We start from the raw sequence: 16431 nt of genomic DNA on the forward strand, positions 1-16431 counted from the left end.
AAAGTGAGCTGCCCAGCCAGCTAACGCTAACACATGCTAACAAAAACACACCACCTAAACAGTGTCTTAAATAGTATAATCCAATAGTCAGGGCGAACATTTGTCATCTGGTCCAGCCCCAGGTCACTGCTGTGTAGATTTCTGAAATGACAGTGACCTGTTTGGTTTTGTGAGGCTCTCAGTAAATGAATGCTGTGCAGGAGTTCCCGCTGTGTCTAATACAGTCCCGGCATACTGATTATGAGACTATGATACAGACTATGATTTTCACATCAACAATTCCAGGGTCCTCTTTAGAGTGAACCAGACTAGAAGTTTCTACTCCCTCCACTGCCACACAAATCACTTATTGGGTGTTGTACTGATTTGGGACGTCCTCGCTCAGCCCACCTCTGATTGGTCCAGTAGTTAGTAAGGGCAAAAAGGATGTTTCTTTCAAATTAACTGATTTTTTTTTTTTTTTTTTTTTTGTGGCTGGTAAAACACTCTGAGGCATACCATCCCTGTTCCTCTCTTTTATACTGAACTGTATGTGTGATCTCAGAGAGAGAGAGACCAGGGAGGACAAAGATGTCCTGTAGAAATGCTACTCTTCTCTCTCACTGTGCTTTGCAGGGGTAATCTCAGCTCTTTATAGCCAAACACTGAGAGACGGGAAAAGCAGACCTGACTAACGCTGTTAGACCAGCTGGGTCTATGACCAAAACCGAACACTTACACAGATTATAGAGACTCAACTCCTGTGCAGTGAGTGCACAATGACAGAATATGGAAACCAACTATTAGAACATGTAGTCATTTCAGGCAGTCAGGGCTGGCCGTCACAGATATATGATGAATTGACACAGATTGTGGTGCACTCTGGAGGGTAGATAAGTTTAGATCTGTGTGTGTGTTGTGGTGTTGGGGGTTTGTGTGTGTGTCCCTGTCTCTGGAGGGTAGATAAGTTAGATCTGTGTGTGTGTTGTGGTGTTGGGGGTCTGTGTGTGTGTGTTGTGGTGTTGGGGGTCTGTGTGTGTGTCCCTGTCTCTGGAGGGTAGATAAGTTAGATGTGTGTGTGTGTTGTGGTGTTGGGGATCTGTGTGTGTGTTGTGGTGTTGGGGGTCTGTGTGTGTGACCCTGTCTCTCTCTCTCTGACTGTTAATGCGGATGAGTTAAATAATGATCCAGACCACAGGCAGGTTTTGTCTGACAGCCATTGGAGGAAAGGAGCGGGAGACTCAACACACACTTTCTCCTTAGAGAGATGGACGGCAGCTGGCAGCCGCTGGGACGTGCAGGTGTGTTGTGTCGTCCTGTGTTATCAGTCGTGTGAGGACATGGCAGTTTCACACTGTGGTGTGACGGTGAGAGAGAGCGCTTGCCACTCTCTCTCACTTTAGCTTCCCTCACTCTGTCCGGCATGCAGGTAACGGAGTATGCCAAGGAGCTGGCCCCAGTCAGACCAGTCACGTACCAGTCAGACCTTTCACATGCACTAGTCAGATAACTCCCATATACCAGTTAGACCACTCACATGTAACTAGCACACCCATCCACTCTCAGATGACTTATAATTTTTGTAAAAATTAGTCATATTACTACTACCACTTCCTTTTAATGCACAGGAAAAATTCTGAGTTGTATTAGCGGAAATTTGAAGCATTTCACGTAACCTATTAAGTAGGAGTACTGAGAAACTTGTCTTTGCAGTCTTTACACACATACTTTCCCATTACGTCTAAGGGAGCACAGAGCCTAACAGACACTGGGTTGATGGAATGTTAGCGGTAGCCTAGTGGCTAATTATTCTGGTCAAGACCTCAGTTTCAGCATATGACTGTAAAATCTCCCTTTTACACTTGAAGTGAATATCCCATTTAAGCGTACATAGTAGAATTCAGTGTTCAAAAACAAACTGATGCAGCTACTCTACTCTATGTTGACTTTAAAAGTATAATTCTACTTAAAGAAGAACGACAGATCCGCGCTGAACTCCAGCTCAAGCACACACTTTAAGAGGGACAGTTAAATATTTAGTAAGAGGATAGATTTGAAGCTTATATATATTTTTCTTTGAGGTTTGGTTTATATTTTTCAGTTCCATCAGTATAATTTTTACCTGAGTGAGCTGATATGAGAGTTTCCTGTGAGGTTGGTTTGTACTATAAGGCAGTTCTGACAGTGAGTTGGTGTGGGCGGTCACAGAGCCCAGCGATGTGTGAATGTGTGATACTGTGGAAGCATTAGGCAGTGTTTCGAAAGGTCACAGAATAGGTTCTGGCTTTCACACGGATGAATTTATGACAGAGTGAAGCAACCCGTTTCCTTGTAAAGTTCACAACACAAAACATTAGACATTTAATTTATGCTTTCTTTTTTACAGGTTGATAGTCGTGTGGTCTTTTATCAGCATTCCTAGATGTGCCACCACTGAATGATACTGAGCACAGGTTGCTTTGTGTGGAAAGGTGTCTCTTCCTAAAGATGTTTATCTTTAAGACAGTGGTTTCACTGGTCTAGATGGATGTTTATCTTTAAGACAGTGGTTTCACTGGTCTAGATGGATGTTTATCTTTAAGACAGTGGTTTCACTGATCTAGATGGATGTTTATCTTTAAGACAGTGCTTTGACTGGTCTAGATGGATGTTTATCTTTAAGACAGTGGGCTGACCGGTCTGAGGTGCGAATACGACCTTACACAATCATTCTTACACCACGAGTGAAGTGTCTGTAATTGTTGCCAAAGTGTTGCAGGGCCTTTTCTTTAGAGGAGAGAGAATCTCTGATTTCTAGCTGAAAAATGGTTGATGGGTTTTGCCGTCTTTAGCAGAATGACTAAATCTTGCATCATTCTAACCTGTTTGACATCAGCTGTCACGCCTCCTCCACAAATGACACTTTCTCCATCAAGACACTTTCTCCATCATGACACTTTCTCCATCATGACACTTTCTCCATCATGTGCCTGAGTGAAAAAACGTTCTATCTCACTGACTTCTCCTCTGATTGCTTTAATCATCCATCAGTGAAGTGTCTCTCCTCTCCTCCCCTTCTCTCCCCATTCCTCTCTCTCTCTCTCTCTCTCTCTCTCTCCATTCCTCACTCTCTCTCTCTCTCTCTCTCTCTCTCTCTCTCTCTCTCTCTCCTTCTTTCTCTCGTTTAACTTAAACTATGTTCTGCTGGCGCTATCAAAGAGTCAGATTATGTTTGCCTTTTTTAAGTGCTTGTGCGTGTCGGAATCTGTCTGATTTTCCTCCCTCCCCCTGTTTTAAGGACACTCCTCCAGCCCCTGTGCTAATGTTTTAACTGGTCCTCTTTTCTCTCTGAGGATGAAGGCAGCCTTATGACTCTCCAAGGCTGATTCAATCCTTGCTAATCTCCCTCAGCACCGAAGTCTGGAGCCAAAAAGCTCTCTCCCACTGTCTCTCTCTCTCTGCCTCTTTACCCTGGTGCCAATGTCACATCCGTTGCTGGGGTCTTTGCTTTTACTTTTTTTTTTTATCTAATTTTGTCAGCTCATTTTTCTCCCCCTATGGATACTTTTTTTTTTGGTGGGAAAATTTTGCTAAGACCCACTTCCCTCTTGGCGTATGTAAGACTGTGATCTCTGTGTTCTCCAGTGATCTGACATCGTTTGCTCTAAAACCAAATATCTACAATTAGCTGTCAAAAAGACAACATCATAGTGGAAAAGCTTTCAGGCTTTGATGGCATTTTATCTTAGAGTTAGGAGTGGAGAGAATTAGGAGTCGGAGTAGTTTTACTTCATGGGATGTCATAGCATGCACACATACAGGCCTATGATATCAATGCCTTGTACTCTTACACAGATGGAATTAAGGACATGCTGAAGCACAGTGGTGGAAGACTCACACCAAACAAAAGAAAGCACAGAGCCCAGGCTCTGGCTGCAGGCTACAGGGAAACGGATGAGGGGGTGTTTTGGCCATAAGACAGAGAATTTATAGAGTTAAGGAAATGAGCCGTAAGCACCTGGGGGGGGAGGAAGAGCTCCACTCAGAGCTAATGGACTACACTATAATTACTCACAGAAATAAGTCAACAGCTCTAAATGACAATGGACAATAAGAATAAATGCAAACAAATATTCACAGGTAACAGAACTCTATCATTAAAATATTCACAGCTAACAGAACTCTATAATCAAAATATTCATAGCATCACAGAAATCTATAATCAAAATATCCACCAAATCACAGAACTCTATAATCAAAATATTCACAGAATCACAGAACACTATTATCAAAATATTCACAGAATCACAGAACTCTATAATCAAAATATTCATAGCATCACAGAAATCTATAATCAAAATATCCACCAAATCACAGAAGTCTATAATCTAAATATTCACCGAATCACAGAACTCTATAATCAAAATATTCACAGAATCACAGAACTCCATAATCAAAATATTCACCGAATCACAGAACTCTATAATCAAAATATTCACAGAATCACAGAACTCTATAATTAAAATATTCACAGGATCACAGAGCTCTATAATTAAAATATTCACAGAACCTGCTCTTTTTAATGGTTTTAATTCTCAACATCAGTATCATCAGTGCTCATTCTGTTTTATTAAGTTAAGTTAAGTTTCCGTGATTGCACAAACACACTGTGAACAGTGAGCAGTGAATTTGTCTCTGCATTTAACCCATCCAACACACCAGTAGTGAACACACACACACCAGATGCAGGAGCAGTGGGCAGCATTCCTTGCGCCCGGGGAGCATTGGGGTTAAGTGCCCGGTTCTCTAACCTCTAGACCACAGCTATTATTATGATTACATTTTCAGTTTGAACAAAGACAGTAAAACCATCATTGCAGAGGCTACTGTTCTGCCTGGTTCAGTGATTGTTCAGCGTTGTCTGTGGAGATTTATCTGAGTGAACGTGTACTGGGGAACTAGAGCTGGCCTATTTGTGCAATAAGTTAATTAATCAGGTCCTTTTAAATGAATTAATGTAGTGAGGGTGGTTTTGGATTCACTGACAGACTAACAGGATTTATTAAGAAGTAATCAAAAAAATCCAAACCACACTCCAAAAGGGGGTGGATTAAGCTGTTCACTGATTAAAGCTACACACAGAAGATTCATACACTAGGTAACAAGATTCCAAGGCTGGGTATGCATAACAGAACACTCAATACAACACAGAGAGTCAACTGATACGGAATTTTGGACATACTTGAAAACAAGCAACTGATGAAGAGTACTGTACACACATGAAAGCAAACAACTGATAAAGAGTTGTATACATAGAAGCTACGGTGTAGGTGAACAATGAGAATCAGGTGAGGCTAATAATCAGAGGTGAAACATCTTCAAGTATCTACAACCAAGTCCAGTTCCCCTCGACTTAACCCTTCTTGGATACCCATCAAACACAAGTGCACTGTAAATATAAATATAACTATAAATATATCTGCATAGACTGATCTAACGCAAGTGTGAGAGTTAAGTCACAGAGCAGTCACTCGACTGTCACAATCAAACACCTCATAACCTACATTCACTCTTTGTTTTTAAGTCCTTTCACAGCAAGAACCATGTAAAATGAATTATTTTAGTAATTACATTATTTAAAAGCAATTTTAAAGAGGTTCTCAAAACGACCAGTAGTTTGCAATGAAATGAAAAGACCAATAGTAGTGTAAGTTAAAGGAAGGTCGTTCTATTCAAGCTGCATCAGAGGTTAGCTGAGGAACATCATATGGCCCCAACATCATTCTGTCAGTGAACTGAGCTTATGGTCAGCTATGAACAGTCAGTTGTGAAAAGTCAGTAGTGAAAAGTCAGTAGTGAACAGTCAGTAGTGAACAGTCTTACCTTTTACCATACTGAACTATTTTAGACAGGTCATAGATTTTATATGGTGTATAGATTTATTTTCATCTTGATGAAAAAGAGCAACAAAACTCTGAACGCTGATTTTCTGCGTTAATTTACTTGCACCACCTCATAGAAAAGAACAATTAAACAGTACATTCTCTTTACAACATTCATCTTCTGCTTTAGATTTGAAATAAGTGAAAAAGTTTCACCTTTACCATTGAATTAGACTGGCAGTAAATGTCATCTCTGTTTACAGATCCTGGCTGGTAACGTGACATGGTATCTCAGTTTAGACAGTCACCTGACTCAGGTTAAGACATAGCAGCTGCAGCGTGGAGGTATGGCTGCGTCGCTGAGGGTTTTCAGTGTTTGACTGTTATTCTCTGGAACAAGTAAGAGGCCAGCATAGCATGGCCCACAAAGCTAAATTAAAACTAAACACTAACGCTAAAATATTCTCACTCCATTATGTTTGTGATGGTGTTTTCCGTTCCTGCTCTGTCATGCTGCAAAAAACCCTTTTGTTTCCCTGGCTGATGCATCCCTGTGATGGAAAAACCAAAACAAAACACAGGCCTTAAGAACCTCCCTTTCATGGCTACTCAGGTCAACACACGCGCACACACACACACACACACACACACACACACACACACAGACACACACAGACACACATGACTCAGTTTACCTGCCCCTGGACACACACACACACACACACACACACACACACAGACACACACACACACACACGCAGACACACATGACTCAATTTACCTGCTCCTGGACACACACACACACACACACACGCACACAGATAAAGATACAGATACAGACACACACACACACACACACACACACACACAGACACACACACACACACACACACACACACACACACTCACACACACACGACTCAGTTTACCTGCACAGTTCTGCACAGATCTCTGCTCTAACAGGCCAGATTCACTGTATCAGCTAATTATCAAGCCCCTGATTGGCTGAATCTGAAGCCTGAAAGCAGAGAAAGGCCGTAAAACATGTGTAGCTTTGGACGACTCAGGAGAAACTCTGACTTAGCCGCTACTTTTTAGCATCGCAGACGCTAGAATTAGGTGGACAGCTGACATCTCCTAGACGTCTCATGGAAGCTGGATAGTGGACAGGAGAAGAGAGGGAACTCCAGTCAGACTCCATAGGTGCACAGAACCCAGCACACAGTAGAGGAGAATGCCTAAACCAAGCACACAGTGGAGGAGAATGCCTAAACCCAGCACACAGTGGAGGTGAAAACCCAGCACACAGTGGAGGTGAATGCCTAAACGCCTAAACCCAGCACAAAGTGGAGGAGAATGCCTAAACCCAGCACACAGTGGAGGTGAAAACCCAGCACACAGTGGAGGTGAATGCCTAAACGCCTAAACCCAGCACACAGTGGAGGAGAATGCCTAAACCCAGCACACAGTGGAGGTGAAAACCCAGCACACAGTGGAGGAGAATGCCTAAACCCAGCACAAAGTGGAGGAGAATGCCTAAACCCAGCACACAGTGGAGGAGAATGCCTAAACCCAGCACACAGTGGAGGAGAATGCCTAAACCCAGCACACAGTGGAGGTGAAAACCCAGCACACAGTGGAGGTGAATGCCTAAACGCCTAAACCCAGCACACAGTGGAGGAGAATGCCTAAACCCAGCACACAGTGGAGGTGAAAACCCAGCACACAGTGGAGGAGAATGCCTAAACCCAGCACAAAGTGGAGGAGAATGCCTAAACCCAGCACACAGTGGAGGTGAAAACCCAGCACACAGTGGAGGTGAATGCCTAAACGCCTAAACCCAGCACACAGTGGAGGAGAATGCCTAAACCCAGCACACAGTGGAGGTGAAAACCCAGCACACAGTGGAGGTGAATGCCTAAACGCCTAAACCCAGCACACAGTGGAGGAGAATGCCTAAACCCAGCACACAGTGGAGGTGAAAACCCAGCACACAGTGGAGGTGAATGCCTAAACGCCTAAACCCAGCACACAGTGGAGGCGAATGCCTAAACCCAGCACACAGTGGAGGTGAAAACCCAGCACACAGTGGGAGGTGAAAACCCAGCACACAGTGGAGGTGAGTGCCTTTATATGTGCGGAGGAGTAAACGTAAAGTAGGGAGTCAGCTTAATGACAACTGGTCAGCGTCAGCGTCAACTGGTCAACGTCAGCGTCAACTGGTCAGCGTCAGCGTCAACTGGTCAACGTCAGCATCAACTGGTCAGCGTCAACTGGTCAGCGTCTTCTGGATGATCATTTGTATGACTGGATGATTGGCAAACTGTGATAACAGGCATGACACGTTGCTCAGCAACAGGAGACTGCAGTTCAATGACATGGTAAACAGACGGCATTAAACAGACAGTGATTCACATTCTGATAATTCCCACCACCTCACTGCACACAGAGAGAGCAGACTGCAGTGACAATATCTCTTAACAGAAAGACAACAGATCCCTGCAGCGTTGGGAACAGTTGTGTGCAGTCTGTATTCAGGCCTCAGCTGTGGTCTGTGCAGTGAGATCAATAAAACCCACAACTCAAGAATGATCAGTCAGCCCATGTTTTAAAATCTCAACAAGACTTTTATTTAGTTTATTAAGTGGTGTTTGTGGTCATGGACTTGGGAGGACTTTTCTGTGGTCTTTTAAGACAATTCTCAGACATTTAGGAATATGTCAAGAATGCTCTCCCTGGCAGTTGCTGCCATTGTGCTGTGGCTGTTGGCCCTTTGCCCTGGAAACCTGGAGTGAAAGAGTCCAGGGGGGGGGGCTGGGGCGGGGGGGAGAGAAGGGGGGTGTACTTTGCCACTTTGCCTGCATCTTCATAAGCTTCATATAATTTAGCATGCTAGAGAGGACTTTACCTAGTGCACACATGCTGTGTTTTATTGCACATGTCCAGTCACTGCCTGCTTATGTATACACATACCGTTATAATTGTGATAACAAGCTGTGTGCCTACACTTTCATTTATAGTCCTCCTCTATAGAAGTCCTCATTTCTCAGTTGTGGCAGAAACAAGGGAAAACATTTTCTGTGGAGCGTTCATCTATTTCCTTGATTTTAACCACAGCAGGAGTAACCAGCGCTAGTTCTCCGACATGTGCAAAAATATATGTGTTTTACACAAACAAAGCAAACCCAGAAAAACAGGAATGGCTTCAGCACAGCAGCATTCCATTCCATGGCTTTGATAATTGGGATCTTAACCAGGCTCAGGTAAGGCTGTTTAGACACCTCATGCTTTGTATGAATGCTGCTTGTGTCCACAGACAGTGCTCCTCTCTGCGCTCCCTTCTGGCAGTATAATAAACCTGTTTCCATCCAATGCAGAAACTCCCAGCTCTCTGCTGATGAGAGAGGACACAGACTTCTCTTCACTCATGGATCAGAACAGGAGGCTGGTGTTTCTGCCTGTGATATTATGTTTCTTCCTAAGGTTCTCAAGAGGCCGTGGAACTTCCAGGATCAAGAACAGAATATGTATGTATGACCTTGTTTTCTTTAGAACTTAACACTTGCACTGATACAATAGATGACATACACTCTGTGCAGCTCTGGAGCCACTGCACATTCATGTTGTACATTCAGGTTGTGCATTCATGGTCTCACACACACACACACACACACACACACACACACACACACACACACAACACACAACACACATACTTTTCACATTGTACATTCATGTTGTACATTCACAGTGTACATTCAGGTTGTGCATTCATGGTCTCACACACACACACACACACACACACACACACACACACACACACATACTTTTCACATTGTACATTCATGCTGTACATTCATGCTGTACATTCACAGTGTACATTCAGGTTGTACATTCACGTATATTCAGGTTGAACATAAACATCTTTTATTCACATTGTAGATTCAGGTTGTTCATTCAGGTTGTATATTCACGTTGTTCATTCGATGGTTTGTCAGCATGGTAAGGTCACTGGCTTTAGGCTCTGGCACCAGACCACCCCCCCACCCCCCCATTTGTCCCCTCCTCCCCTCTCAACCTATAGACTCATACCACAAAAAACAGACTAAACAAACAATTTAACAATAATCTGAACTGAAATACAATAATGGATAAATATATCGTATAACAAAACTTACTGTTATGTGTGGCTCCAGCATTACTCATGACCGTCACTACAATGTGCTGTGGTTTAATACTTCACAGGTGAGGTCCTGTGAGGGAGTAAGCAGCTAAATAACTAAAAAGCTAAAAAGCTCAGATACACACCACTGAAGAGACCTGGTCCTCAGCCCTGCTGAGTAAAACTGCCCTCAGATACTCACGATCAGCCTCTGTAACCATGTCGTTTTCAGCGTGTCATGTCTACACTGATTGGTCTGGTCCATGTTCAGTGTGTACTGGAGTCTTCTCAGTGGCCCAGAATCAGCAGGAACTTCCACCAGGTCAAGAAGAGCACTCCTTTGCTCCAGAGCCACCCCAACATTGACACTGTCCTCAGACAGCAGGTCCTGTTCTCCATCTACAGTCACGATTATGAATCCAGTGTTACAGGCACCGGTAATCTCATGTGTCATTGTAAGGGGCTGGTTAAAAATACACAACAGTCAATTGCAAAGTGTGTGTTTGGGCCAGTAACTATCACAGGGTTGGTTTTAATCAGCCCATGGCAAAAATAATGTTTTATATCAACTTCACATGTCATGAACAGGTTTGAGGGGTTTTCTCTGAGGTAATGTGGCAGTTTGTCTGCTCGGGTTTGAATTCTGTGAGGAAAGAGTGGATTTTATATTTTCATTTAGTTATTGGTTCCAAGTTTCAAGTTTCAAGCCTACTTACATATGTACTTCCACATTGTCCCAAAGTTTAAGGACCCATAAACACAATTTCCACTTTAAAGACTTCTGTAGGACAACGTTCACTTACTGGGGTAAACTGGGGTGAACCACGTCATAACCTGAACTGGACGCTCGGACAGAGAAACGGAGCCATTGACTCGGCCTGCATATGGTCTGACTGGTCTGAAACCAGCACAAACCCATTCACACCATCTCAGGCTATGTGTAACACATTATATTAACCTCGTGCATTGGTGCTTTGTATTTGATTGTATATAAAGACTGGCTGATCAAACTGAATACTCCTTTAGCCATCTGAATAAACAAAAATGTCACCCATGACTGGTTAGATGTGAATGTCCTAAAATATGGCTGTAGTTGATATCTCATATGGAAGGTGACAACTTTGACCTCACTCCAGGTTGTATCGGCATGTTCCAGGTGGAGGTGAGATTTTATTTTGTGTGATAAAGACCTGACCCGGTCTGGACATTTGCCACAGATCACCATGACAACCTTTCACTGCCACCGCCACGAGTTCTCTGCCAGGCCTGTGTGTCTTTTTTCATCACTTTTAATTGGTAGATTTTGTTATATGTTACCAGGACAGGGGACTTAACACTTTAAACTTTAAGAAGTAAGGAGACAGGGAACAGGTAAAAAAAGTATTTTTCTTCAATATTTCATCTACCTTCACCAATTAACCATGTTATTCAAGTCATTCATTTTAGTCTAACATGCTGAGGGAGGTCACATTTCTTCCCATAGTCCAGAGAACACAGTCTGGCACTTAATTCACCTACAGTATTAATAGATTTCAAAACTCCTCTACAATAATCTGTGTTCACAACCAATACAGTTACCCTCCGTTTATAAAAGAAAAACACGTCTGTCCACCCACCGCAACAAGCTAAACACACTAAACACAGACAAGACTGCAGCACATCGGGCTCGACTCTTAATTACATGAAAGTAAATGGGCGTGTTAATGAACAAATGGGTAACTGGAGCTAACAACCTCTCCCAACATTCAATGCAATAACAATGCAAACTGTCAAAACATAACACTCATGTTTCAACTGTATTAAACTTTAAATTATAAATCTGAACTTTTGATGCCAGAACTAATCAAACATTTGGTGCTTGAAATCTCTGTGAGTAAAAATAAAAAGCTCTTTTTTCTCGATAATACACAACACAGATGGTCTTCCTTAAAATACATGGCTCTAAACTTTTATATGGGTTTGACAATGTTCAGCCATGGTTCTTACAAAACTGAATTAAGATATACTGTGCAATGTTTTACATGTCCTTACATCTCTAGAGTGAGATAAGCAGTAGAAGAGGAAACAGGTCAATGGCCACAAACTGTAAAGAGGCACAAAGGCTGTACAGAGGTGACCCAGGGACCAAAGCTACTGTTAACCAGACTCTTACTGCTAAACGGGTGAAATACTGTATTTCAGTGGACGTTCAAGAGCTATTGAGGACTCAGGCATGACATTTAAGGTAAATGCTTAAAGACCAAGAGTTACTTTTAAAAGGAAACTGACAATCCTAACACAAACTGACTTCACGTTGTGTTTCTCACTTAAAGATTAAGCAAAGCTATTCTTTTCACACTGTGAGCCAAACCGAGGTCTGAAATCAGCTCAAACACATGAACTGTCACAGCCCTGACTCCAAATGTTGTCAGCCTGGTCAGTGGGTGACAGGTTCTCAGATCAACTCAGCCACAGTTTTGACTGTCAGTTGGTACCATGCATTTAGTGAGATGATTTACTTTCACTTTTAATAAAAATTTTAATAGTCACATCCTTGACTGATGCACGTAAATTAACATGCGCAGAGAAATCCTCCTTATAAATGATGAAGGTTCATTTGAACAAACTCTTTCACCCTCACACGCTTTCCTTCAAGGCACTCAGGCCTCCACTGGACTCTGCTTAATTGAAGTGAGTGTATTATATTTGTCTGCTGTTTAAGTAATTCAGAATCCCTGAGCTGAACTGAATGTATTACACTGTAAGCAGACCAAAATCTGAATTACATAACAGTGAGGGCCCATCAACCCACAGGGATGTAATAACATTACATTGTCAAGCTCAGTGCTTCTCAGCTGCTGTCCTCAGCTCCCAACCCCCCCCCCCCCCCCCCCTCCTGCACATCTTTGTTTTAACTCTCCTGAGCTCAGGACTGACACGCCTGATCAGGGGTGTATTTAATGTTGAAGGAGAAGTACTCTTGCTTAAAAAAAGGCATATAAGTAGAGTTAAAGTATCCCTCCTGAAAAATACTGAGGTAAGTGTAAAATCACTTACAAAAACAGTTGTCACTTTAACACTACTTACAGTACTTTTTTTTTTTTAGCAAGAGCACCTCTACTTTTACTTTATATGCCCCTGCACCTGGTTCCACTGATCAATTAATCATCAGGCCCTTGATTCGCTCAATTAACTGTGATAATGAAGAGTTAAAACAAAGACATGCAGGACAGTGGGCCCCCAGGAATGGAGCTGAGAATCGCTGGTCCAGCTGATCTTCAAATACAACATTATATTTGAAAATGTATGTTTCTATAACCAAACCAAATTCAATCAGTGTAAGACAGAGAAGCTAAGACATAATGACAAATAGGATGACCAAATCCTGAGAAAGAAGAAAAGACTTTGGAGAAAAAAAGACTTCGACTCGGGATGTGGAATTCTTCCACTCTCTTTTTTTTTATTTATTACAAAATACGAAGTACAACAATGCATCACAATGAAAACAAAACAAACAAACTAACAAACAGGGAAAGCAACAACAACAACAACAACAACAACAACAAATAATTCTTCCACTCTCATCGACATGGCCTAAAACTGAGAGAGCACCAAAATGATGGAGGCTCTGTCTATTTTATGGATATTAAATCATTTCTCTGTCTATTTTATGGATATTAAATTATTTCATTTGTCACAACATCGGTTAAAATAGAATGTGAAGACGAGGTATCACAGAGTCGTTCAGACTTGTGTTGGTGAACAGAGATGGGTTGTCCCATTAGAGGGAAAGCACACAGTGGTAGTGGTGGATTTACTCACCTCTTCAAATCCACGAGACTTCTCAGGATTTTTAAGACCAAAGCCCAAACATCCAGCTGAAGTTCCTGTCTAAGGGGACGTATTTAAATGTTGTCTGCGAGCAGTGTTAATCTTTAAGGGGATTATGGACGGTTTTCGTCTCTTTAAAGACACAGTCATCAAGGAGCAGACAGCCGCTTCCAACAGAAAACACTACAGGCCAGAGATTACTGTAGCCCTCAGGCCTGGATCACTTCAAATGTGAGGGATAAAAGACATACTTGTGGTTTGTTATCTAAGTGGTTGATTACCTCTCTCAAAGCAAAATTACTTTTTAAATCCATCACCTTTAGTAGGCAGATTTATAGATCCCTGTTTCACAGACAGGCACTTAGCCTGTCAGAGCCTTTTCACTCATGCAAACAGAAGTCCTAACACAGGTTGGCTAAGGCTTCTGAGAGTTTCCTCAGGCAAAGCAGCTTCTGATTTGATTTGATTAGAGTAGATCTGATCAATCACCTGATACTCTGATTTGATTGGAATAGACCTGATCTATGATCTCATATTCTAATTTGATTTGATTGGAGTAGACCTGATCTATCATCTGATAGTCTGATTTGATTTTATTAAAGTAGACCTGATCTATGATCTGATAGTCTGATTTGATTTTATTAAAGTAGACCTGATCTATGATCTGATAGTCTGATTTGATTGGAGTAGACCTGATCTATCATCTGATAGTCTGATTTGATTGGAGTAGACCTGATCTATCATCTGATAGTCTGATTTGATTGGAGTAGACCTGATCTATCATCTGATTTGCTGCATTGTTTGTTTCACTATATTTCATTTCCCTCCAAATGATTGTTTTTCTCCCGAGGAAAGCTAATCTTTTGTTTTCTGTGGGAAATGTAATCAGCAAAAATAAAATAAATGGACACAAGGTGTGTTTAGTGACATTCTTGAGGGTGAAGTGCAATTTCTCGTCAAATTCTCAATGATTTTCTCAATCAGTTATTTGAAATAACTGCCTCTGGGATGTTGTCTTAGCTCAGTTTGATGGTAGACACAAACAATGAGACAAATCAAGACATCATCTTAACCGGTTGTGAAAAAAAAGCGCGCATCACTATAAAAAATGTTCAGCACATTTAAAAACCTTTTTGAGAGCCATCCCAGTGACTGCATCTGTTATTGTTCTGACCGGTTCTGCAGTTCTGTTATTGTTCTGACCGGTTCTGCAGCTCTGTTATTGTTCTGACCGGTTCTGCAGCTCTGTTATTGTTCTGACCGGTTCTGCAGTTCTGTTATTGTTCCAACCCAGTTCTGCAGCTCTGTTATTGTTCCAACCCAGTTCTGCAGCTCTGTTATTGTTCTGACCGGTTCTGCAGCTCTGTTATTGTACAGACCCAGTTCTGTAGTTCTGTTATTGTTCTGACCCAGTTCTGTCATTCTGTAGAATTTGGGCCAGATTGGTAGTGTTAGTAAATACTGGAACAACTTCTTCAATCTTTCCAGTTTTTTATTTTATTTTTCAAAAACTATAACAGAATAGCAGAGAGAGGATTAAAGTGAATAACAGAATTTCACTCATAGCTAGAATGGATGTAATGAATAAACACCTCCATAAATCTTTAAACTTTAACCTTATACAAATCCCTGTTGGTACGCCACCATAAATGATGTACCTGCTGGCTGAATACACGGTTGGATTGACCTTAACACAAACTTAACATGAACCTAACACCTGAACACAAACTGTTTTTTGAGCAGTCTGCCAGTCCTCTCTCTGTTCTGAGTCTTCTAACACTTCCTCTAGACCTGTAGTGACAGGCCATCATGCTATTTGTTAGATATGCCTGTTGACCGTTTATTGTTTACTGTTTACTGTTTAAAGAGTCTTGTCATCACCTGAACCTGTGCCTGGAAATACTCTCAGATTGCCCCTGAAACACATGAAATACATATGCTGTCATTCAGAAGTTTCTTTACATTTATTCTCACTTGACTTTAGAAACCTAAGCATTTAGAAACCTAAGAATTTAGAAATTTAAGAGTTTAGAAACCTAAGAGTTTAGAAACCTAAGCATTTAGAAACCTAAGAATTTAGAAACCTTAGAGATTAGAAACCTAAGAGTTTAGAAACCTAAGAATTTAGAAACCTAAGAGTTTAGAAACCTAAGAATTTAGAAACCTAAGAGTTTGGAAACCTAAGAGTTTAGAAACCTAAGAGTTTAGAAACCTAAGAGCTTAGAGACATTAGTCACTGCCAACTATGAAAGACATTTCTGACACATACTGCCCTCTTTCTCCTCCTCTCTTTTTTGTGATCTATTTTCGTTAATTTTCCATGAGTGTTAATGTTAATGTTAATTTTCCATGAGTGTTAATGTTAATTTTAATTTTCCGTGAGTGTTAATGTTCATGTTAATTTTCCATGAGTGTATCCCCCTCACTCACCCCATGGTGACACCCCACCCCCTCCCTTAATATCAGGTACAGGTCTTAAGTTCTGGTACATAGTGATTCAGAATAAACAGTGAGAGTATGCTCTATGTTCAAAGGAGATGGGCTTCTCCTGGTTACTATAGCAACTCTTTGATGACAGAAGCAGCAGAAAGCCAGCAGTCAATGGTATTGTGACTGGCT

Source organism: Chanos chanos, chromosome 16 (genome assembly GCF_902362185.1).
Source record: "Chanos chanos chromosome 16, fChaCha1.1, whole genome shotgun sequence".
In the NCBI taxonomy this organism is placed as follows: Eukaryota; Metazoa; Chordata; class Actinopteri; order Gonorynchiformes; family Chanidae; genus Chanos; species Chanos chanos.